Raw genomic sequence first — 26,371 nt, 5'->3', positions numbered from 1 at the left:
CTGAGTGTGAGCTAGAATAAACATAAAAATACCTGGAAGCTGCAGACACAAGAGAAGTTTGCATCCAATAGCAGGCTCTTTTCCATGGACATTACTAGCTGATTATAAGAAAGATTTGAGCAGAGAAGAGACTGGAAATAGTTTTCCTTACTTGTGCAGGCCTGGAGGAAGGTAGCAGTCACCACTGTAAGAAAGGCACAATGCCCCACCTAGTCCTTTTTTTCCTGAGAAATAAATGCTTTAAACGATTAGAGGAGAGGATGATGAACTGAGCCGTTCCCTGGAACTGAGGTATTTCCTAAGATGTAAGACTTTCAGTGCTAAAACCAGGACAGTCCCAGGAAAACCAAGAGGGGTTGGTCACCCTACTAAAGTAAGAACACCAAACTCCGTCACTCCCAAGGTATAGGAGAAGACCCCTTGCTACTGGGTATAGGAAAAATGAATGAAAAAGAAAAACTCTATTCCTGGAGGACAGGAAACCAACCTGGACCCAAACAATTAGAGGTCTCCTATCACTGGGAAAGGGCAGGATCACTGAGAAATCTCCATCTCCAGACCTAAGGGCACAGGGCCTGCCAAAGACTGAGTCTCAACCAGGACAATGGAAACCATCACGGCCTCCCCATGACCAGGCTAGGGAGCAAGAAGTAATAAGTAACAGCATTCTACCACTTAGGGTGGGCAAAAGCATGGAAAGAGACACTTTCTGATGTGCAGGCACACAGGGAAGGCCTAAAGCTGAGGGTGGAAAGTGAACATTGAGAAAAACTCTCTAGCAAACTAACCTCCCTTCTAAACACCAAAAGATTTTGAAGTTAGTGATATAGTGAATGTAACCATAGCAACAACAACAAAAAATGAGCTGGCTCTTCACTAGATTGGCCCCAGTAATGGACCAGCAGCAGAAGAGGAATTTCTATTTCCAGACATAAATATTTACATCAGTTTTTACCGTTCTATATACTGTCTGACAATCGATTAAAAAATTATGAGACATAACAATAGCAAAAACACAAAGAATCTGATTAAAGAATGGGCAGAGGATCTGAATAGACATTTCCCCAAGGAAGGCATATAGATGGCCATCAGATATGTGAAAAGGTGCTCAACATCACTAACCATCAGGGAAATGCAAATCAAAACCATCATGAGATATCACCTCACACCTGTTAGAATGGCTATTATCAAAAAGACAGGAGATAACAAGTATTGGCAAGGATGTGGAGAAAAGGGAACCCTTGCGTGCTGTTGGGGGGGAATGTAAATTGGTGCAGCCACTATGGAAAACAGTATGGAGGTTCCTCAAAAAATTAAAAATAGAATCATCTTATGATCCAGCAATTCCACTTCTGGGTATTTATCTGAAGAAAATGAAAACACTAACTCAAAAAGACATCTATACCCCCATGTTCATTGTAGCATTATTTACAACAGCCAAGACATGGAAACAACCTAAGTGTTTAAATCAACAGATGAATGGATTAAGAAAATATAGTACATGTACACAGTGGAATATTATTCAGCCATAAAAAAGGAGGGAAATTTCTATCATTTGCAACAACATGAATGGACCTTGAGGGCATTATGCTAAGTGAAATAATTCAGACAGAGAAAGACAAATACCTTATGAACTCACTTATATGTGGGATCTAAAAAAAAGAAAAAAAAGAACTCATAGATACAGTGAACGGATTGGTGGTTGCCATAAGCAAGGGGTGGGGGGTGTGGGAGGTGGGCAAAATGGGTGAAGGTGGTAAAAGATACAAATTTCCAGCTATAAAATAAATAAGTCCTGGGGATGTAACATACAGCATGGTGACTATAATTAGTAATTTTATTGTATATTTGAACATTGCTAAGATGAGTAGATCTTAAGTTTTCATCATAAGAAAAAAAATTTATAACTGTGTGTGGTAATGAATATTGGCTAAACTTATTGTGGTAATCATTTCCCAATATATATGTGTATCAAATCATTGTGTTGTACACATATAACAAATGTAATGTTGTGTGTTGATTACATCTCAATAAAAAAGAAAAAGCTGAAGTTCAAGCAGAGGATTTGATGATAAAAGTAGCTCACTGCCAACAAATATCCAACCAAGCCAGGTCTGTTATGTCAAGGTCGGGACCAAACCTTGAACCTGAGACAGGGACATCTGGCGGATGCCCCCAACAATTTTGACTCCCTAGAAGTTTCTGAAATTCTAGGCCTGCTGAAGAGGCCCACCCTTCTCCCGCTAAGAACTAGAACTACCCTCTCTCTTTTCCCCCACATTAACAGGAAAGATGGGAAAGATGGAAGTGATATAGAGATCTTTCCCCCATAAGGCAACAGGTGCCCCTAAGAGCTGTCCCCATCCTGGCTACCAGGCCGATAGCCAAGGTTGAGTCACAGCATAACCCAGCTGGGGCCATGCTGGGCCTGATGAAGGAAGAAATGGACTATATGTTAGAGTTGCTGCATAACCTAGCCAAAAAAAAAAAAAATTATGAGACACACAAAAAAACAAGAAAAAATGGCAAGACAAAGCAATCAACAGAACTAGACTTGGAGATGACACAGATGGAACTATTGAACAGTGAATTTAAAATAACTGTGATCAATATATTAAAGCTTGCTGTAGACTGAATGTGTGTGTGCCCCCAAAATCCACATGTTGAAGCTCTAATTCATATTGTGATGTAATTGGTAGTGGGGCTTTGGGAGGTAATTAAATTTATACGAGGCAGGTGGAGCCCCTGTGATGGGATTGGTGCCCTTATAAGAGGATGAAAAGGCCGGAGTTCACTCTCTCTGCCATGTGAGGATACAGCAAGGAGGAGGCTTTCTGAAAACAAGAAAGAGGGCCCTCACCAGAGCTCAACCATGCCAGCACCCTGATCTCAGACTTCCAGCCTCCATCTGCGAGAAATAGATTTCTGTTGTTTAAGCCGCTTGGTCCATGATAGTTTTGTATAACAGCTCAAACTGTTAAAGACAAAGCTAAGACAAAGCTCTAGTGAAAAGGGTGGGCAACAGGCATGAACAAATAGGGAATTTCAACGACAGAATAAATGGAAACCAAAAGAAAGAATCAAATCAGAATGCTACAAATAATAGTAGAAATAATAATAAACAGCTACAGAGATGAAGAATGATTCCAACAAGCTCATCGATTGCACATAGCTTGGATAAAATCATTGACCTTGAAGATAGGGCAATAGAAATTACCCAAATTGCATAACAAAGAGGAAAAAAAAAGAGTGGAAAAACTGAACAGAGCACCCAAAAGTTGTGGGACAAAAACAAATTGCCTAATATACATGTACTTGGAAATCCAGAAGAGAGACATAATGGAACAGAAGAAATATTTGAAGGGATAAAGGCCAAGAATTTTCTAAAAATAATAAAATGTATCAATTACAGACACAGGAATCTCAGAGCACGCCAAGCAGGATAAATTAAAACAAAACAAACAAACAAGCAAAAAACCTAGACACATCATATTCAAAGTGATAAAAACCAAAGATTAAAAAAAATTAAGGTTATTAGAGAAAAAAAGCCACATTACGTACAGAGGAACAAAGAAAAGGACTTTATCAGACTTCTCATCAGAAACTGTACAAGCCAGAGGAAAATAGAATGACAAACCTTGCTGAAGGAAAGAAAAAATCTATAAACCCAGAATTTTATACGCAGCAAAAATCTCTCTTAAAAATGGAGGAGAATGGGGTCAGCCCGGTGGCACAAGCAGTTAAGTGTGCACGCTCCACTGCGGCGGCCCGGGGTTCGCAGGTTCGGATCCTGGGAGCGCACAGACGCACTGCTTGTGAAGCCATGCTGTGGCGGCATCCCATATAAAGTAGAGGAAGATGGGCACGGATGTTAGCCCAGGGCCAATCTCCCTCAAGAAAAAAGGGGAGGATTGGCATCAGATGTTAGCTCAGGGCTAGTCCTCCTCAAAAAAAAAAAAAAAAAAATGGAGGAGAATGTACACAACTTTTGTAACTTCCTAAGTCTCTAATTATTTCAAAACAAAAAGATTTTTGAAATAAGGGAGAAAAAAAAGTTTTTCAAACAAAAACTGGTAGAATTCATTACTAGGAGAACTGTACTACAAAAAAATGTTACGGAAAATTATTCAGGCAGAAATAACAGGACATGATGCCACTAGAAAGAAAATTGGATATACCTTGAAAAAAAAGAACATTCCCAGAAACGGTTAAAATGAAGGTTTCCTACATTTAATCTTCTAAGTGGTAACTGACTCTTTAAAACTGACCTGGCCAGTAAGGTATGCACTAGCCACAAGGGGCTATTAAGCATTTGAAAAGGCTGCCCTAAATAATCTGTGGGTCAAAGTACTAATCATAAAGGAAATGGGAAAATATTTTTAATTGGATGATACTGAAAGCAAATAGATCAAAATTTGTGTAAATTTAGATTTTTGAGAAAGGGTACCAGACTTTCCTGCAAACACTCACACTACCAAGGTCGGGGGCAGCAAAAACTGCAAGTTCATGCTTTGTGGGTTCTAGCCTGTCCTTTCTCTCCTCTACATCCATCTTCTCTTCCCATCTGCCTGCCCTGTAGACTTCAAGCTCCAACGTGCAAAGACAACAACCTTCCGGAGACTGCTAAACCAGCTCCCACAATTGTGTAAGGTCAAATCCTTAAGAATTATCTATCAGTGGGGTTGAGGAAGGATTATTTATCATTGATTGATATTTCAAGCAAGTTAAGTTCTGAAACTGCTATTGGATATACCACATGTTAATCCTCGTATATTTTTAGAGACGGAAGACTTGGTGACACGGTAAAGGCAGACCCTGGTAGGATTGAGGAGTGAATATGACAGCTTAATTATCAAGAAGGAGGAGAAAAATAGGGTGGTGGTTGAAGGAAGAGTGAGGGAGGAGTTTGCTTTGTGTCCTATTTTGGGTTTCTCCAGAAGCCTGCCTTGAGATAAGAAGTCAAGAGCAAGTAAAATCATGAGTCTCTTAACGATGGGGATACATTCTGAAATGTATTGTTACGCAATTTCATCGTTGTTCGAGCATTGTAGCATGTACTTACACAAACCTAGCTGGTGTAGCCTACCACACACCTAGGCGATATGATCTAGCCTATGGCTCCTAGGCTACAAGGCTGCACAGCATATTGCTGTACTAAACACTGCAGGCAATTATAACACAACGCTAAGTGTTTGTGTATTTAAGCATATCTACATGTAGAAAAGCTACAGGAAAAATGTGGTATAAAAGATAATAAAAACTGTACACCTGTATAGGGCAGGGCACTTACTCTGAATGGAGCTCGCAGGGCTGAATGGAGCTCACTCAGTGAGTGAGCGGCGAGTGAATGTGAAGGCCTGGGACGTTACTGTACACTACTTTATAGACTTTATAAACACTGCACACTTAGGCTACATTAAATTTGTAAAAAAATGTTTTTCTTTCATCGGTAATAAATTAACCTTAGCTTACCATAAGTTTTTTACTTTATAAACTTTTAATTTTTTTAAACTTTTTGACTCTTTTGTAATAACATTTAGCTTAAAACACGGACACATTGTACAGCTGTACAAAAATATTTTCTTTCTTTATATTCTTTTATTCTTAACCTATATGCTTTTTTCTATTTTTAAATTTTTTTTTTTTTTACTTTACAAACTTTTTTGTTAAAAACTAAGACACAAACACACACATTAGCCTAGGCCTCACAGGGTCGGAATCATCAATATCACTGTTTTCCACCTCCACATCTTGTCCCACTGGAAGGTCTTCAGTGGCAATAACATGCATGGAGCTGTCATTGCCTGTAATAACTGTGCCCTCTTCTGGAACACCTGCTGAAGGACCTGCCTGCCGCTCTTCTTGAGGGGGTGTCACTCTTTTCAGAAATGTCTCTGCGGTGGTTTGCTTGGTTTCTTCTTTTTAATTTTCATCATAGATTTGCTTGTAAGCCGATAATGCACCATGAATATTCCTCTCTGGTGTTGGGGTCCATGTTTTCAAACTTTTTAAGGAGTTTGCTGAGGTCTGCAAAAGGTGTTGCTAAATCCTTTGCTGTGAATTTTCTTGGGGGTTCTTTTCTCTCTCCTACAGTTCCTTTTCTCTTGGCTCTTTTTGAGCTGTGCGTTCCTGTTCCAGTTCCAACAACTCCTTATTAGTCAATTCCTCAGGAACCACCTCAACGTCATCCTCAGCCACGCCCAGGTTACAGTTATCTGCCATTTCAACCACAGCCTTGTTGATGTTTGCAACCTCCTTATCCTTGGCAAATTCTTTGAAGTCAAGGACAAACCTCTTGAGTATCTTCTTCCAGATGCCATTCATACACTCCTTGGTGACATCACCCCAAGTCCAAGCAAAGCTCTTGATGCAGTGATAGATGTTGTAATCAGTTCTTCCACAGTTTCAGCAACAGCCTGGGCAAAGGTCCTCTTTAGGTAGTATGTATTAAAAGCTTCCATAACTCCTTGATCCATTGGTTGAGTCAAAGAGGTGGTGTTTGGAGGGAGAAACATTGCTTTGATATTGGGATGAAGGTCACCAATAAAAGGAGGATGTCCAGGAATGTTATCAACAATAAGCAAAACCTTGAAATGTATGTTATTCTCAAATAGTACTTCTTCATTTCACTGGCATAGCAATTTAAGAGGGAATCTTGGAAGAGGAGCTGGGTCATCCATGACTTCTCATTGCTCCTGTGCTACACTGGCAGTGTGTGCTTATTGATACGCTTGAAGGCCTGGGGTTCTCACTGTGCCAGATCACAGAGGGTTTCAATTTGCAGCCTGCAACATTGCCCCCAAGCAAGAATGTTATCTTGTCCTTAAAAGCCTTGAAATCGGGCATTGACTTGCCCTCCTTATGTAAGAAAGTACTTTCAGGCATCCATTTCCAGAATAGGGAGGTTTTATCCATATTAAATATTTGCTCTCGCAAGTAATTTTCCTCCACAATCAGCTTATCTAGAGTTCCAAAAATTCTTCAGCTGCCTTCGCAATGGCATTCACCTACTCACCACTCACTTTCACATTATGCAATGAACAATGATTCTAGAATCTTTTAAACCACCTAGAGCTATCAGTAAATTCAACATTATAGTTGGGTCCAGACTTTTCTTTTAACATCTCATATAAATTTCTTGCTTTGGCCGTGATCATCAGGGTGCTGAGAGGGATACGCTTCTGTGTCTGGTCTTCAATCCAGGTCATTAGAAGTCTCTCCATGTCTGATATAGGCCCTTCTTGAACTTTTGTTAGTCTCATTGCCTTCAATGAAGCAGATCCTTTAACAGCTTCCATCACTTTGTTCTTGTGGTTCAAGATCGTAGCTATGGTGGAATGGGGCATGTCTAACTGATGAGCAATAACCATCACTGATTTTCCACCTCGTAGTCTTTAATCACTTCTAATTTTGTTTCCAGGTCAATCACTCTACATGGCTTCTTACCAGAAACATTAGCAGTGGATTTTGTACCCTTAGGGGCCATGATGAACAAAACAGCATGAGATTAAATCAAGCACAAGAGGAATGACACAATCTAGAGACATGGTAAACAGAGGTGTATGAGGCTGCTGCTGTGGAACATGGCATGCTGTTTTACAGTAAACTTTTTTTTATAAGTAGAAAGAGTACACTCTAAAATAATGATAAAAAGTATAGTATAGTAAATACATAAACCAGTAGCAGTCATTTATTATCATTACCGAGTATAATGTACTGTACATAATTGTATGTGCTATACTTTTTATATGACTGGCAGTGCGGTAGGTTTGTTAACACCAGCATCACCACACACACATGAGTAGTGTGTTATACTATGACATTACAATGGCTACAAAGTCACTAGGCAATAAGAATTTTTCAGCTCCATTGTAATCTTATGGGACCACTGTCGTACATGAAGTCCATCATTGATTGAAAAGTCATTATGCAGCACATGACTGTGGTTTATTTTGAGGGTTCCTGGAACATATGTGGAGAAGAGCAATGAGAAGTATCCAATAAATGGTTGATTGAGGGCTGCTCCTGGTAGTGGTGTGGGGAGGGGTCATTAATTTCCCACCACTTCTAGCCTGCCAGGCTGAAAGGTAAAGCTGACTCTGGAGGCCCAAAAAGCTATCAGGCAGAGAAATCCAAAGTCAGGCTGTTGTGAGTCAGGCCTGCACACTAATGCCACTAGGGGAAGTGTATACGAGCAAGGCGATGACAGTATCTGCTAATGCTGCATTTTGTTCTTAATGAGTGTGTGTGTGTGTGTGTGTGTGTGCGTTTTCCAAGAGAGATGAGATAGACACAGGCATAAATACACGCTGGTGAGAATGGGACTACAGAGAGAGCAGTGCTGAGAAGAATTTGATGGTGAGTAAGACATTGTTCCCTAAGAATCTTAAAAACAAGTGATTTTATAGCCCAAAACACCATATTTCACTTGTAAAAATATTCAAGAAATTGAGTACTTAAGGTCACACAGAAATACATGGCAGAGTCAGAAATGGAATTCCTATTTCCAACTCCTAGTCAAATTGATTAGTAGTTTGACAAGAATTTATCAAGGGTCTACATTTAATAATCGCTAGGAAATTAGAAACAGTCCCTGCTCTAATTAAGCCTAAAGGTGTAGTATTCCTTCCACACATTATCCATTAAGCTTCTATCTAAGTATCACATGTATCGACCAGTGTACCCAACTAGTTTACAGAAAGAAATTAGTTGAAAAGTTACTAACTTTAGTTCAACTTTGATTTGTTCTTTTCTGTTTGTCCATCCTCATTTTAATCTACGTTCTTTTCTCTCTCTTCAGATCTCTTATCACCCAGCTTCTAACCTGCTTTCTCTCTCCACAGCCTCCAGCTCAGCTTTTAATGTGTGAAATGTCCAGGGAAGTTGCAGAGGAGGGAACTGTTGGGGCTCAGGGCAGGCTGCCCCAAAATATCCCATAATGGCATATTGATTATTTTGAATTAAAGTTACTTGAGAAGTAGCTGATGCAAAAAGGGCATTTTGACCCTCCTCTCTCGGCTCCTCCTAAAAGCAGAAAATAAATCTCCCATGTGAAAGGTACCCTCCCTACACCAGGAGATAGATAGAGATCCTTATCACCAGAGCTAGGGAATTAAGGGCTAAGAAGCCTGTATAAAGAAACCTTGTTACTTTTTTACTAATTTACTACCCCAAAACCAAACTCTGCTTAAATTCCTTACTAATCAAGCAACCAAACCTAATTCTCTTTGTCCTGTCAATCCTCACAAATGTATTGTCTCTTTGTGCAAAACGATATATAAACTGCCTGCTTTGTTCACTCTCCGAGCATCACTTTTTATGATCTCCCATGTGCGTGTATTAAATTGGTTTTTCTCCCGTTAATCTGGTCTTATGTCAATTTTATTATTAGTCCAGCGAGGGAGAATTTCCCTCACCTTGGCAGTTTTGGTGAGCCAAGCAGGAGACTTCACCAACTGGAAAACCACTTTCTCCCTGGGACTGCTGCAGCTGAGAGATGCTGGGACATCTGACAATGGCCAGCAACAGGTAGGCTTTCTTACTGTGTCAGCCTCCCAGATCTTTGTTTGCAGGGTCCAGTGAAAATCTTTTTTTCCCTCTTTCTAAATTTAGATTAGCAGGAGAAAATATGTGGCATTAGTTCCTTGGGGCCTAGTGACTCTAGTAAATTTGGATGAGTACTCTTGATTTTTATTGATCCTTTCCTCCCTGAGATGGTCATTGTTTTCCTTTGTCTCTGTCTTTTGTATTGTTTTTCTAAGGAGGAAGAACCATAGGGCAGGACAGCAGGTATAGGCCCTCTATAGCCTGCTATTGGAGCCAGCCTCACAGACCAATGAGTTCATTGTTCTCATCAGACCAGCATCTCTTCACACAAACTTTGCTGTGGGTTCCTTCAGCGAAGGAACCTCATTCATAGAAACTGAATGAGTTTTTCCCTTCCATCTTGTTCTGTGTCCTATGGGCATGGCTTTGTGACCAGTGAAAATAGTTACTCTGGTCTCTGCCATCTGGAAGGTGCGTTTATTGGGGTGAAACTGGTGGCCAGTCAAATAGACTGGGATTCCAATACATGCAGTCACAAGCAGCACTCTCCTTGTCCAACTGTGCCAGCTCTCAGGGGAGTTTGTCATGAGGAGTCCCAGTCCATAAAGGGCCTTTGTCATCTCAACATTTGTTGCTTGTTTGTGCTGGAAAAAGTCCCATTCCAGTAACGCCTGCCCAGTGTCACAGATTAGCAGGTGTGTGACTAGAGGTGTCCCATGTTCTCATGGGAGACTAGAGACACTGTTTTCACCACACCATCCTTACTGCCTGTGCAGCAAAGGTCTTTGCTTCCTAGGCTATTTTGGGGAGTGAACTTTTGGATCATGGGGGCAGCATCATTCATGCCCACTCCAGGGACAACTCTTGCATTTGTCAAAATTGGCTATAGTGGAGCCATTTTAAATGGAGTCAGAGCTTCCTTTCGAGAGAAACTGTTTGCTGTCTTGAACCTTGGACTGGGCAAAATCTTTGGACTGCGCCAAAATGACAATTGTTTTACAAGCAATTGTTTGAGACGTGAGCAGGAGGCCGGACACCCTGATCACAAAGACTGAGGATTGTGGACTTTCTGCAGATAGCATCAATAGCCAGTCAATATTTAGCCAAGACTAGCTCTCTGCCTCCAACTCCAATTATAATTCTTTGTAATACAACCTCCATTCTTTGCCTTAAAAATCTCCTGATTTTTACTCCCTGGTGGAACACCTTTTGGGTTTCTACCTGGATCTATGTCTCCTGAATTTGCAATTCTAATTACCCAAATAAATATCTGCTGTTTGAATCTGCAGTGAATTTTTTCTCGGTCAATATTTCTTTGCATAGCCAGCAGGATCCAAAGCAACTGACACCAGACCTCCCAATGCCGCAGCAGACACGTGGAAGGTACCTCCAAGAGACCCTTGTTCTTTAGTGTTTCCACGAGGGAGCCTCAGAGTTCTGGTGGTAAGTTCTCCTGGATCAGAACCTCCTGTTTTCAATTGAGATTCAGATCAGATTTTATTTGCGAAGATTAACCAGTTCTGTCCTCACTCCTTTGGAGGAGAGGATTCCATCCTTGCCTTAACAGGCAGAGGATTTGGGTTTAAGGACATTTCCTGGTGAGTGTTATTATAGTTTTCACTTTATTGAAGTAGCCACATTCTCTTACAATTTGAAATTCAGTTGTTCTTGATAACCAATGCAGTCCTCTTAATTTCTCTTATTATCCAAATAAGGGTCCTCTGACTAAGAAAATGAGAGACACTGTGCTTTCTGACCATTTTGGGTTGTTTCTAGATGACTAGAAACCTAGCGGCAGTGTCAGGACTCTGTCCATGGTGTGCAGCGGTCTCACAGAGCCTCCCGACAGAACATACTCCATTCAAGGGTCAGAAAGAACTTCGTGAAGATGGCGTGCAAGATGGCGGCGTAAGCAGACTCGGAACTCACCTCCTCCCGTGGACACAGCCAATTTACAACTACTCGTGGAAAAATTACCCGTGAGACAGAACTGAAAACTGGATGAGAGGAACTCCTGCAACAACGGACAATCCTAACTGAGGTGGAAGAGGCAGAGACTCCCTTCTGGAGAGGAAAAACGCCGCCTGCACAAGCCGCCAGCTTCACGGCCGCCGGGAGCAGCTCACAGGTACACAGCCTCCCTGGAGACGCGGGGTCCTGAGCCGGGGAGGGCCCCCGCTGTGGGCATTTTGTGGACCCAGCACAATCGAGACCAGCGGCATAATATCTGACTGTGCCTGCTACTAAAACACTGGGGAGTACCCCCAGAAAACCCGGTTCACAAAGAAACTAAAACTGGCTCTTAAAGGGCCCACGCGCAAACTCACCCGTTTCAGGAAGCACCCTAAAATCACCAGAAAGAAAGGTGTACAGTGCTTTGGTGACAAGAGACTCACCTAATAGGCCCTGAGTGCATCTCGGTGAGGGGTGAGACCTCTCCAGGGACTGGGACATTGGCGGCGGCCATTGTTGTGGCCTGGTGTGGGCGTGCTGACACAGACGCCATTGGAGTTCTCCCTGAGGCCTGCTAGCCCAGGGTCTGCCCCACCCGCTAGAGCACCGATTTAATCCAGCTCAGCCAGGGCAGGCAGCCCACCCTAGAGACTGGCCCCACCCAACAACAAGCCCTCAGGCAACTTGTGGGCCTGCATAGATTGGTGACTGGATTCTCTGCAACCTGGCAACTGAGCCGACTTGAGCGGGGCAGGGTGTGCACAAGGAGCAGGTGGAGAGTGTGGGGCAGTGGCGGAGTGTGTGGGGCTCCTGCCGTGGAGAGACTGGGTCCGCTTGGGGAGGTCGGGGCGCTCACACGGGGCAGGACCGTGTTGACTGTGTGTGTGGACCTGTGGGCGGCAGGGCTTCTCAGCCGCAGAAGACTTGTGCTTCTCAAAGACCCACATAGGAGGTTTGCTCCACCTTCCAAAACCTGAAACAATTGGGTGCTCCTGTGCCTGAAGCCAGCCCCACCCAGCTGCAATCCTCAGAGAGCTGACAAGAGACCTAATAGGCTAGAGGCTTACAGCAATTGTAAGGCCCTGAGCCTAACAACCTGCCACGGTGGGGGCCTACTCACTTAAAAGAAATACTACAACACAAATGTGGTATTAGAACTTGCAGCCAACTGTGCTGGGGCTTCCCACACCTGATAAAGAGACTGAAGGGCCCACAACAACTACAAGCAGCTGAGCACTACAACAGCTGGCCAGGAGCATAACTCAGCCTCCCTGGGCGCTTACAGGGAGAGCAAACAGGCCACAGCAGAAGGATACACGTAGCCCACATAGGGGTCACCCCTGGAACATTGAGAACTGAGGGAAGCACACTGGAAGCCTCCTAAGCCATCACTTACATAAGGTCATCTATCCAAGAGCAGGAAACGTAGCTGACCTACCTAATACGTAGACACAAGCACAGGGAAAGAGGCAAAATGAAGAGGCAAAAGAATACATTCCAAGTAAGGGAACAGGATAAAACCCCAGAAAAGGAACTAAGTGAAACAGAAATGAGCAACCTACCCAACAGAGAGTTCAAACTAAGAGTGTTAAGGATGCTCACTGATCTGGGGAGAAGAATAGATGAACTCAGTGAGAATGTCAACAAAGAAATGGAAGATATAAAAAAGAACCAATCAGAAATGAAGAATACAATACTGGAAATGAAAAATTCATTAGAGGGACTCAAAAGCAGAGTAGAGGATACAGAAGAACGGATCTGTGAGCTGGATGAAAGACTAGAAGAAATTACCCAAGCTGAACAGGTAAAAGAGAAAAGAATTAAAAAGACTGAGGACAGTCTAAGGGACCTCAGGGACAACATCAAGCGCACTAACATCCGTGTTATAGGTGTCCTGGAAGGAGAAGAGTGAGACAAGGGGTCAGAGAATCTATTTCAAGAAATAATAGATGAAAACTTCCCTAACCTAAGGAAGGAAACAGACATCCAGGTACAGGAAGCACAGAGAGCCCCAAACAAGATAAACCCAAAGAGGCCCACACCAAGACACATCATAATCAAAATGTCCAGAATTAAAGATAAAGAGAGAATCCTAAAAGCCGCAAGAGAATGTCAAGTTACGTACAAAGGAAACCCCATAAGGCTATCAGCTGACTTCTCTGCAGAAACCTTACAGGCTAGAAGAGAATGGCACGATATATTTAAAGTGCTAAAAGGAAAAAACTTACAGCCAAGAATACTCTACCCAGCAAGGTTATCGTTCAAAATGGAAGGAGAGATCAAAATTTTCCCAGATAAGCAAAAATTAAAGGAGTTTGTCACCAAGAAACCAGTGCTACAAGAAATGTTAAAGGGACTGATTTAAGGGGAAAAGAGAAGACCACAAATAGGAAAAATTATCTATTTCCATGATTAGAACGTAATGGATACAAATGCACAACAAAGAGGTTAGATATGATATCAAAAACATGAGGGAGGAGGGGAGTTAAAGAGTAGAGCTTTCAGACAGAGGTCAAACTAAAGTGACCATCAATTCTGTATAGAAGAAGAACGGAACAGAGAAGGACTACCAAAACACTGAGAAAAAAAAAAAAGTTAAAAAATGGCAGTAAGTACATACTTATCAATAGCTACTTTAAACGTCAATGGACTAAATGCTCCAATTAAAAGGCATAGGGTGGCTGATTGGATAAAAAAACAAGACCCATATATATGCTGCATACAAGAGACACACTTCAGACCTAAAGACACTCACAAACTGAAAGTGAAGGGATGGAAAAAGATACTCCACACAAATGGCAATGAAAAGAAAGCTGGGGTAGCAGTACTCAGATCAGACAAAATAGACTTTAAAACAAAAACTGTAAAAAGAGACAAAGAAGGACATTACATAATGATCAAGGGAACAATCCAACAAGAGGATATAACACTTGTAAATATCTACGCACCCAATGTAGGTGCACCTAAATATATAAAGCAATTATTAACAGACATAAAAACAGAAATAGACAGTAACACAATAATAGTAGGGGACTTTAACACTCCACTTACACCAACGGGTAGATCATCCAAACAGAAGATCAATAAGGAAACATTGGCCTTAAATGACACACTAGAACAGATGGACCTAGTAGATATATACAGAGCATTCCATCCAAAAACCGAAGCATACACGTTCTTTTCAAAGGCACATGGAACATTCTCCAGGATTGATCACATATTAGGCCAGAAAACAAATCTCCATAAATTTAAGAAGACTGAAATAATACCAAGCATCTTTTCTGACCACAACCGTATGAAACTACAAATCAACTATAGGAGGAAAATCAGAAAAGCCACAAATACGTGGAGATTAAACAAAATGCTACTGAACAACGACTGGGTTAACAAAGAAATCAAAAAATACCTGGAGACAAATGAAAATGAAAATACGACATGCCAGAATTTATGGGATACAGCAAAAGCGGTTCTAAGAGGGAAGTTTATAGCGATACAGGCCTATCTGAACAAACAAGAAAAATCTCAAATAAACAATCTAACAATGCACCTGAAGGAACTAGAAAAAGAAGAACAAACCAAGCCCAAAATCAGTAGAAGAAGGGAAATAATAAAAATCAGAGCAGAAATAAATGAAATAGAGACCAAAAAAACAATAGAAAAAATTAATAAAACCAAGAGCTGGTTCTTTGAAAAGATCAACAAAATTGACAAACCTTTAGCTAGACTCACCAAGAAAAAAAGAGAGAAGGCACAAATAAGTAAAATCAGAAATGAAAGAGGAGAGGTTACAACAGACACCTCAGAAATACAAAAGATTATAAGAGAATACTATGAAAAGCTATATGCCAACCAATTCGACAATCTGGAAGAAATGGATAAATTCTTAGAATCATACAACCTTCCAAAACTGGATCAAGAAGAAGTAGAGAATTTGAATAGACCAATCACCAGTAAGGAGATCGAAACAGTAATCACAAACCTCCCCAAAAATAAAAGTCCAGGACCAGACGGCTTCCCTGGTGAATTCTACCAAACATTCAAAGAAGACTTAATACCTATCCTTCTCAAACTCTTCCAAAAAATTGAGGAGGGGGGGAAGCTCCCTAACTCATTCTACGAAGCTGACATTACCCTGATACCAAAACCAGACAAGGACAACACAAAAAAAGAAAATTACAGGCCAATATCACTGATGAACATCGATGCAAAAATCCTCAATAAAATACTAGCAAATCGCATACAACAATACGTTAAAAAGATTATACACCATGATCAAGTGGGATTTATTCCAGGGATGCAGGGATGGTTTAACATTCGCAAATCAATCAACATAATACACCACATTAATAAAATGAAGAATAAAAATCACATGATCATCTCAATAGATGCAGAGAAAGCATTTGACAAGATACAGCATCCATTTATGATAAAAACTCTGAATAAAATGGGTATAGAAGGAAAGTACCTCAACATAATAAAGACCATATATGAGAAACCCACAGCTAGGCCGGCCCTGTGGCTTGGTGGTTAAGTGCGCGCGCTGCGATGCTGGTGGCCCGGGTTCGGATCCCGGGTGCGCATCGAGGCACCACTTCTCCGTTCATCCTGAGGCCGAGTCCCACATACAGCAACTAGAAGGATGTGCAGCTACGACACACAACTATCCACTGGGGCTTTGGGGGGAAAAATAAAAAAAAAAAATCAAAAAAAAAAAAAAACTTTAGAAACCCACAGCTAATATCATCCTCAATGGTGAAAAACTGAAAGCCATCCCTCTAAGAACAGGAACCAGACAAGGATGCCCACTGTCACCACTCCTATTTAACATAGTACTGGAAGTCCTAGCCAGAGCAATCAGGCAAGAGAAAGAAATAAATGGGATCCAAATTGGAAAGGAAGAAGTGAAACTGTCACTATTTGCAGATGACATGATTTTATATATAGAAACCACAAAGAATCCACCAGAAAACTTTTAGAAGTAATAAACGAATATGGTAAAGTTGCAGGATACAAAATCAACATACAAAAATCAGTTGCATTTCTGTACACTAACAACGAAGTAGCAGAAAGAGAAATTAAGAATACCATCCCATTTACAATTGCAACAAAAAGAATAAAATACCTAGGAATAAACTTAACCAAAGAGGTGAAAGAGCTGTACACCGAAAACTATAAAACATTTCTGAAAGAAATTGAAGAAGACACAAAGAAATGGAAAGATATTCCGTGCTCTTGGATTGGAAGAATTAACATAGTTAAGATGTCCATACTTCCTAAAGCCATCTATAGATTCAATGCAATCCCTATCAAAGTTCCAACAACATTTTTCACAGAAATAGAACAAAGAATCCTAAAATTTATATGGAACAACAAAAGACCCGAATAGCTAAAGGAATCCTGAGAAAAAGAACAAAGCTGGAGGGATCACACTCCTGATTTCAAAATATACTACAAAGCTGTAGTAACCAAAACAGCATGGTACTGGCACAAAAACAGACACACAGATCAATGGAATAGAATCGAAAGCCCAGAAATAAACCCACACATCTATGGACAGCTAATCTTTGACAAAGGAGCCAAGAACATACAATGGGGAAAAGAAAGTCTCTTCAACAAATGGTGTTGGGAAAACTGGATAGCCATATGCAAAAAAATGAAAGTAGACCCTTACCTTACACCATACACAAAAATTAACTCCAAATGGATTAAAGACTTGAATGTAAGACCTGAAACTGTGAAACTTCTAGAAGAAAACATAGGCAGTACGCTCTTCAACATCAGTCTTAGCAACATCTTCTCAAACACCACCTCTGACCGGGCAAGAGAAACAATAGAAAAAATAAACAAATGGGACTACATCAAACTAAAAAGCTTCTGCACAACAAAGGAAACCATCAACAAAACGAAAAGACAACCTAACAATTGGGAGAAGATATTTGCAAACCATACTTCTGATAAGGGCTTAATCTCCAAAATATATAAAGAACTCATGCATCTTACCAACAAAAAAACTACCAACCCAATTAAAAAATGGGCAAAGGACCTCAACAGACATTTCTCCAAAGAAGATATACAGATGGCTAACAGACACATGAAAAGATGTTCAAAATCATTAACTATCAGGGAAATGCAAATCAAAACTACAATGAGATATCACCTCACGCCCGTCAGAATGGCTATAATTAACAAGACAGGAAACAACATGTGTTGGAGAGGATGTGGAGAGAAGGGAACTCTCATCCACTGCTGGTGGGAGTGCAAACTGGTGCAGCCACTATGGAAAACAGTATGGAGATTCCTCAAAAAATCAAGGATAGAACTACCATATGATCCAGCCATCCCACTGCTGGGTATTTATCCAAAGAACTTGAAAACACCAATTTGTACAGGTACATGCACCCATGTGTTCATTGCAGCCTTATTCACGATAGCCAAGACTTGGAAGCAACCTAAGTGCCCATCAAGGGACGAATGGATAAAGAAGCTGTGGTATATATACACAATGGAATACTACTCAGCCATAAGAAACGATGAAATCCAGCCATTTGTGACAACATGGATGGACATGGAGGGTATAATGCAAAGTGAAATAAGTCAGAGGGAGAAGGTCAAATACTGTATGATTTCCTTCATTAAGTAGTAGATAATAACAACAATAAACAAACACATAGAGACAGAGATTGGATTGGTGGTTACCAGAGGGGAAGGGGGGAGGGAGGAGGGCGAAAGGGATAATTTGGCACATGTGTGTGGTGATGGGTTGTAATTAGTATTTTGGTGGTGAACATGATGTAATCTATGCAGAAATAGAAGTACAATGATGTACACCTGAAATTTTTACAATGTTATAAACCAATGTTACTGCAATAAACAAAAAATTAAAAAAAAAAAAAAGAAAGAACTTCGTAAGGTCATCCAGAAGGTACACATAAAGCATTGGTCACCCTAGTACCTTGAGCAACCCAACACCGTTTGGTGCTCAGGAATCTCCGAGACATGTAAAAGAGAAACCAAAGGCCCATTGGTGATGCTTTGGGTGGTGGTCCTCACAAGCAGCACATACTCGTCCTAAAACACATATCCTCCTGCCTTGGTCTGCCAAGAACAACCCTCTCTAAGTTATGGGAAACAGTTGTCCTAGAACAACCATAAACAATCAACCTCCCTCAGGAACTCCGGCTGTGTTTATATTTAAGAACTATGGTCCTTCCTTTTATAAATTTTTGTCCTGGTGGACTGATAATACTAAAGATGACCTAAAATTACAGTGGCCACTTGGGCCTCTTTTGAGACTCCAAAACTGGTCTTTTTGTGCACTAGATTTGAGAACCATGGATCAGACAAATTGAATTTCCAAAGAATCAAACGTGCCACCTTCTGACACACCTGCATAAAAACTATGGTCTCAGAAGCCGTAAATATTTACAAAGAAAATCAAATCTTACTAAGCTTGTTTTGTGTCCTGAGAGCTTGGCTTGGTAACCATCAGGTTGGGTCCCCAAAATATGGTTGGACAGAAATGTGGGTTGTACCCCATTTTAAGCCAGATATAGCTGGGCAGAAATGGGGGTTAAACTCCACTAGTGGCTAGGGTTCTACCAAACTGCCACCAGCCTAAGGGGAATTACATTGGCCCTTAGAAGGAACATTCCAGTTAGATAAGATCATTTAAGAAGTGTACTTAAAAGCAAAGCCTTCAAAATTCCAAAATAGCCTTATTGAATGTTCCATTGCAACAACCTATGCAGCAAAGGTCTTTGCTTAACAAAAATTTAAGATATAAGAGGTAATTAAAACAAAAGACTATACAGAAGCTCATTAAGTTAATAGCTTTACAAACACCCCCGTATCTATCTTCGGAGGAGGGCCCTATGTGGGACCCTGCCAGAGTTAATGAGACTCTCATAGATTTTCTTGTTAATTGCTACATTATCCCCTTACACAGCCAAAGGAAAACCAAAAATAAAAATTAATGGAGTTGTTTAATACTGCCAGAAATATTTACTATTTGTCCTGGCTGAAACCTGACAAGATATTTGAAAGGATTAGTAACTTACGATCAGAAATTTGGCCAAATTGGAAGCTGATAGTCAGAAACTGATAGAAATATTTTTCTAGGCTTCCTCCCTACTAAGCTAAAATAAAATTTCATACCCAGTGGGAAAGAAACAAATTCAGGATAATGTAATTGGATGGATATGTCAGTCCTTGATAAGCAACTAACCTCCTCTGTTTATCTCAAAAAGCTTGTAACCTTTCTGGGAGCTGTTATCTAGTCCATCTGCAATTCCTAAGACTGAAGGGAAATAAAAGATAAAAGAAGCTTTTGGAGATGCAGACTGATATGGAAGCACCCTTGCTCAAAAATCTAAGGAAAATTTTTAAAAACAGAGGCTATAAGATCTTTGGTTGCATCTGTCTGTGGTGTTTATGTGTGTGTTTCTATATATGTGTTATAAATATGTGACATTTTTCTACCTCCAGATGTTATTATCAAGATTAGTTTAAAAGAGAGCTCTATTTAATTGGCTTAAAAACAAACAAGTGCTATATAAATTGAGTATACTCTTAAAAAAGAAAAATCCAGAAACTAACCCAAATGAATTTCAGGATCCTGTGATCTAGGAAAGTATTCAGTATTAAAGTTAATTTAAGTTTGTTGAGTTAATTAAAATAGGCATGTCTTTAGAGTTATCAGTATTAAATATAAAACTGTTGTTCTACCTAGGTTTGCCAAAAGTTAAACAAATCCATGTTATCTCTGTTACAAAAGTTGGCAGCAAACAAAACAAAAAGATTGATGGCTGGTTTTGTCTAATGTCTCAAGAAGTTTTTGTAGGTAATCTAAACATAATTATTAAGACTATGTAAACTAAATAGATGTAAGTAAGATAAAAAGGTTTTGGGTGAACTTTTTAACAATAATTATGTGTTATGGTATATGTACCTAAAAACAGCTTTCAAAATCTTTTTGGTAACATGAAACCTTAGAGTTTTGCTAAATTAAGTTAAATGATAGAAATGTATTGAGTATCTAGATAATTTCCAAATAAGATAAAATATTAGACATTAATTACTAAACATAGGTTTATCTAATTTTGGCTTCTTATTATAGAAAAAGTTAAAAGTATTTGAGTTTATTAATAAACATGTTTTGTGCCATGCTGAGAAATTTTCTATGAGAAAGTATATATTTCTAGAAAGTATTTATAAGTCTGCTAATCCGCAGAATGTTAAGGTAAAAGTCCATAATTGCTTACTTTTTAGTTTTCACTAAAAATTAAGGTTTCTAAGGGTTGAGAATTCTAATTAATATATGTGATTAAAGCTACTAAAAATTAACAAAGGAAACATCTCTGTATACATGGAAAGTAAGATATATGTATTCAGTTTAAAACAAAAAAGGCATAAGGAATGGAGATATTTTTGTTTTGTTAAGAAAGTAAATTTGTCCTAGAGTAAAACTGGTTATGCGAAAGACGAAAGGAATTTTTGTCCTAAGGAAAGGCTAAGAATGGGAGAAGACATGGGACAAATTCTGAATATAAAAGGAAATTTATAGAAGGTTTGTGGAAGAGGAACCTTGAGAAAAGAGTTTTGTGCTTGGTCAAGTTGGCTAAGATTGAAATGAATTTAATTAAGTAAATGAGTTTTAATATCAAAAGAAACCTGGTGCAAATTTGAATTTGGTTTTCTCTCTACTAAAAGGACAGTTTTCTTGGACTTTTAGTTGGCTCTTAATAAAGAGATTATGAAATATTTTTCTTTACCTTTGAGTAAGTCTACCTAAAAGGCAGGGATTTTAGTTCTTTCAAAATAATTTCCTATGTGCAGAAAGCTCAGGTTTCTCTATTAAGAGATCTAAGTGTTTTTTTTAACTCTTTAACTCTTTGTGTTACCTTTAACATTTTCTGTTGTCACTTTGGTTAAATGGATAACCAAGCATTGTTTCATAGTGACCTATGATCCTATTTGACCAAGTCTTTTAAAACCTTTTGATATTTTTGACAAACTTCTCAAAATTCAAATCCTAAATAAAGTCTTTCTTTTTGACCTGAAAGTAACTGAGAATTTCCAGCATATCCCTGGGACTTCCCAAAGAATTTGTTCTCTCTTCCTATAAAAAGGGAGATATTAAACTAATTGGGCTTATTTGGGATGTTAAATTGCATGAGAAGCATTGTGAAATAAATGATGATAAACCTTCTTAGGTTATATTGTATAAATATTATTAATATAAGTGTTCTAAAAAATTATATAAAAGTCCTAAAATTCTGATATATCCTGGTATAATGCCATAATTCTAGTCACTATCTTAAAATGTGTCACAGAAATAAGCAAATTTCCTTGTCAATTCCATTGTAATCAGATCCCAACCATGCCATTTTAAGTCTTTTGTTATTTGCAGACAGTTACAGTTTTACTCTGATGTCTTTGCAAATATGTTTCTTCTTCAGAGAGATTCCTGGAAAAGACTCTGACACTTACTCTAGAATGCAGGTTTCTGATAAACTTTCAGGTCATGATACTGAACTGGGTAAGAAATTACAGACCTCTAACAGAGAGACTGATAGCTTCATAAAACTGCTAACAAAAGATCAAGAACGAATATTAATTACATGGGGCTACATGAACTGAGGAGGATGCTCTAATGTTTTGTCTTTCCAGATTTAAAAAAATCTCATCTCTTAAGCTATCAACAATTTGGTAAATTATACCTTTCTGAACAAAGATGAAACATTTCCTTTTTCTTCCTACCTGATCCTTCCAGAATTCAGAAACTCTCAGTGAGTATTTTTATTTTCATTTAATCAGGCCAAGTTTTTAATATAAACAAGTTAGTTTTACTGCAATTATCTTCTAGAAAAAAATTAGGGTAATTATAGAGATAAAAATTATGTTTGCACCTTTGAAGATGTTAGATTCTAGTCTTATGCTGGTATGACTAGCTTCTGTAAGTCTCTAATATCTTATATTCAAGCCTATCATTGACAGGTTAAGAAAACTTTCTTGGATTCCAATTTAAAAGATCCTGTTGGTCACAGTCTAGAGCCTGGTGATTGGGTATTCTGGAAGTGTCATCAGAGGAAGATAGCCCTCAAGGTCAGTTGGAAAGAGCCTTACCAAGTGCTCCTGACCACTGACACTGCTGTGAAACTAGAAGGCATTTAACCTTGGAGATACGTCTCACAGCCAAAGAAGTCTCCACCTGACATCTGATCCTGTACAAATGCTGGAGGCCTCCAAATCAAATTGACTAGGAAGAGAAGCAATTGCCCATCTGAGGCAGTCAGCTTTTCCCCCGATGGCCAGACCAGGGCTTTATACCTTTTACTCACTGTTGCTTCTTACCTCATTTTCTCCCTCTCTTTCTTGGAAAGACAATACTCTTATCTACATCTCTCAATCTATTACAAAATGGAGAAATCTTTATGACTGTTGTGTTTCTCATCAGAAGCCTTGTTCTGTATATGAATCTAGTTAGTACATTTAATTACCAATCTCTCTGCCATCCCTCCTCCCCCCCAATTCCTTGTGCTAAGTGTCTAGAACTCCTTGCCTAAAAATCAAATCCTTGGTTTAGTCGATTTCATTATAATGACTAGATAATTTGTGCTCCCCTAGGGTATGTTTCCCTTGTACTTGGCAGAAAGACCTATAGGGAATACACTGTTTAAATCCCTATCAAACTAGAGGCTATTATGCAATTGGATTATTGGTTTCACCTATTTTGTTATATGATCAATCAGAAACTCATCATTGGGCATCAGCTTTGAATTTACGTCACAGACTAAAATGTGAAACTACTTGCACGCAAAGTCAAGGGTGTTTAATGCCTGGTGGTATCAACCCCAGTGAAGCTATCAGTTTTAGAAAAATGCTTTTCTTTTGGTAGGCACTGCGGTGAATTAATATTTGATCAGAAATTCATTTAAAACCTGAAGAATATTGCTATATCTGCCACTAAGGCAATAGCTGCCCAAGATCAATCTTTGGATTCCCTTGCATGAGTTGTATTAGATAATAGAATTGCTCTTGACTACCTTCTAGCTGAACAAGATGAGTTTTGTCTGTGATAAATACCTCTTGTTGTAGCTGGGTAAATAACTCTAGTGAAATAAAAACTGAACTAGACAAAATCTGAGCACAGGCCAAATGGTGAAATGCTGTGACCACTGACACCGCATAGTTCTCTGATCTCTTTAGCTGGCTACCCTCAGGAATTGCCTCCTGGGTCAGATCTGTTCTCCAATATGAACTTAGCATTTTATTATTGTAGGAATTCTCCCTGTTGTAAAACTTTGTCTTTTCTGCATAGCTCAATGTTATAAAAACACCACCCAGATAATGGTCACTCAGTGCTTTAAAATGATTGCTAGGGCTTATGAGCCTTCACCTGAGAAACCTTGGGAGAACCACAATGTTTGCCCTTAAAGGAATTTGATGGTAAGGCTTTTCTCTGCTCTGGCACTCCTGTTGCTCAAACGTGGGCTAAGACTCCTAAGGAAATTACTTTTTCTCCTATGTGGGACACTACATATTGGGAATGAGCCTTCCTTGCGATGAGGGGCCAACAATTCTCTGATGGCTGATTAGTAATGCTTTCCAATAGTCGATCAGCCATGCTTTCAAGTGGTTGACCAGAGATGCTTTCAAAGAAAGACTTCAATCAGAAGGGGAATATGTCAAAATTGACTATAGAGGAGCCATTTTAAATGGAGTCAGAGCCACCTTTCCAGAGAAATTGTTTGCTATTTTGAACCCTTGACTGGGCCTAAATCGCAATTGTTTTATAAGCAATTGTTTGAGAAGTCAGAAGGACAACAGACATCCTGGTCACCAACACTGAGGACTGTAGACTTTCTGAAGATAGAATCAATAGCCAATCAATGTTTGGCGAAGACTAGCTCTTTGCCTCCAACTCCAATTAAAATTCTTTGTAACACAACCTCCCTTCTTTGCCTTTAAAAGCCCCTGACTTTTACTCCCTAGTGGGACACATTTTGGGTTTCTACCTAAATCTATGTCTCTTGAATTTGCAATTCTAATTGCCCAAATAAATATCTGCTGTTTGAATTGTAGTCAATATTTCCTTGGTTGACACGTTCATGGGAAAGATTTACTCTAATCCTGGAAACCTACTTCTGGGTCTTTCCATAAAAAGGCTTATTGGATTGAGTCACTATTGGAATAAATATACTAAGGGAGATCCTATTTGTCAATGGCCAGACGACAGATCTTTTGAATTGAAAAAAACTTCTACATTTGGAAAAATTTTAAAGAGCTCTCATCATAAGCAGCTGCCTTACTGATATTAAAGAGAGGGTCTAATTGAATGGAGGACAAAAAATGTCTAATAACAGCTAGCCTTAGAGATTCCCTTGATAAAATAAAAAAGGAGAAATCAGAACAACAATTAAAAACCAAATCTGATGTACATCCCCCTATTCCTCCCTCTTTTACTCCCCTTCATCCACAACTTCCTGGCCGTGGCCCTCCAGAAGGTCTTTTGGACCTCTGTGCCCCTGGTATAAACACCCTCCCTCAAAACCCAGTTCAAAACCCAGCTCCAGCTCCTCAACCAATTCTCTTAACTCCTAAAAATTCTCCAACTTCCCCAGAAAACCCCTTAACCTCCCAGCTACCTAATTTAACTTCCCTCTCTTTACAAGACTTACAGAGGGCACTGCCGTTTGACCTCCAAGCTAGAAGAATCCAGGTCGCTTATGTAAATGCTGCAAGCTGTGAAGGGAATTTAGCAGAGCACAGGAGAAGGGCAGTAAGTCCCTTTGCTGTCCCTTATGACTCCTCCTACTTTCCAGGGCTCGATAAACAGGCCCTGACAACTTCATACATTCCTATGAAATACCTCCCGCAATGTCCCTTGCAGATGTATCCTGGGCCCCCACTGCAGAGAATTCATGCCCCTTGGACAGCAGCCAATCTTTTAAATTACAAAACCCTCTCACCTCCACTCTCAGAGAAGCCTACAGAATTCAGAGAGTTATTAGAAGGGTTAGTGGCTGTTCACAACCCCACTTACAGGAACCTGGACTGGCTGCTAGGGGGTGTGCTTCCCAACCACAATTATCCTGTAGTTATCAGACAGGCCAAATGACCCCCTGGAGAAAATCCGCCCCCCACACACACACACTGGAATCAGATGGCCAGAACCTCTCCCAGGCCCTCCCACAAATAGACCAGAAAGTGGCTCAGCTAGAGGCTGACATTCAAGGGTTAAGAGTAGTGACACAGGAGACCTTCCCTCTCAATGTAAATGGGTCAAAGGTTGAATTAGCACTCAAAAAGAAGGCAGAAGGTGAACATCCAAAAGCTTTTGTTGAACATTTTATACAAACTTTCCAAAGGCACACTGCATTAGACCCAGAAGCCCCAGAACATAGGAATCTCAATATCTGCTCTTGTGGGAAATTTGCTCCCTGATAGTAAAAAACAAAATCAGAATAGTGTGGTCAGTTGGCCTGAGCAACTGTTAAGTGTGACAACAGGGGCAGCAATGCATTCTTTGAAAAAATTTAGCAGGAATGCAGGGGAAAAAAAGGGTTAAAAGCTACAATTCTTGCTTTGCAACTTGAATCTTTAGGGAGACAGAAAAATGATTCTGAGAGTAAATTAAAGCCCACTCAAAGCCTTCCCTATTTGTCACCAGACAGTTGCAGATATTGCAAGAAATCAGGACATTGAAAGAGAAACTGTCCCACACTAAAGAAAATGGAAAATTTAAAAAGCAGTCCCTCTAAGCACTGACAGCCCCAGAAGTTTGGTTTTTCTCCTGAGCGGCAATCCCGCCTTCACTGACAGGGTCAGATGATCCTCAGTCATACCCCAAAGCCTATCGTGAAACTTAAAA

The 26,371-nt window shown here is 39.8% G+C and overlaps 1 protein-coding gene across 2 annotated transcripts in view; it reads right to left on the bottom strand.

Annotated features, from left to right (window-relative positions):
* The window catches only part of BAAT (bile acid-CoA:amino acid N-acyltransferase), a 38,293-nt gene extending 13,053 nt beyond the window's left edge, over positions 1 to 25,240 (bottom strand). Inside the window, exon 1 of one of the 2 annotated variants that reach the window (XM_087419396.1) lies at positions 25,179 to 25,240. The gene's annotated coding sequence lies outside the window, so the exon portion shown is untranslated. Of the gene's footprint in view, positions 1 to 11,942; positions 12,101 to 25,178 lie in introns of those variants that run through there. The other variant, XM_087419395.1, reaches the window with a different exon arrangement.
* Positions 25,241 to 26,371: the final 1,131 nt, after the last annotated feature.

The sequence above is a fragment of the Ceratotherium simum genome, chromosome 29 (genome assembly GCF_057802395.1).
Source record: "Ceratotherium simum simum isolate JZ-2026a chromosome 29, ASM5780239v1, whole genome shotgun sequence".
NCBI lineage: Eukaryota > Metazoa > Chordata > Mammalia > Perissodactyla > Rhinocerotidae > Ceratotherium > Ceratotherium simum.
The sequence above is the reverse complement of the archived record's forward strand: the minus strand, read 5'-3'. Positions and strand labels throughout refer to the sequence as shown.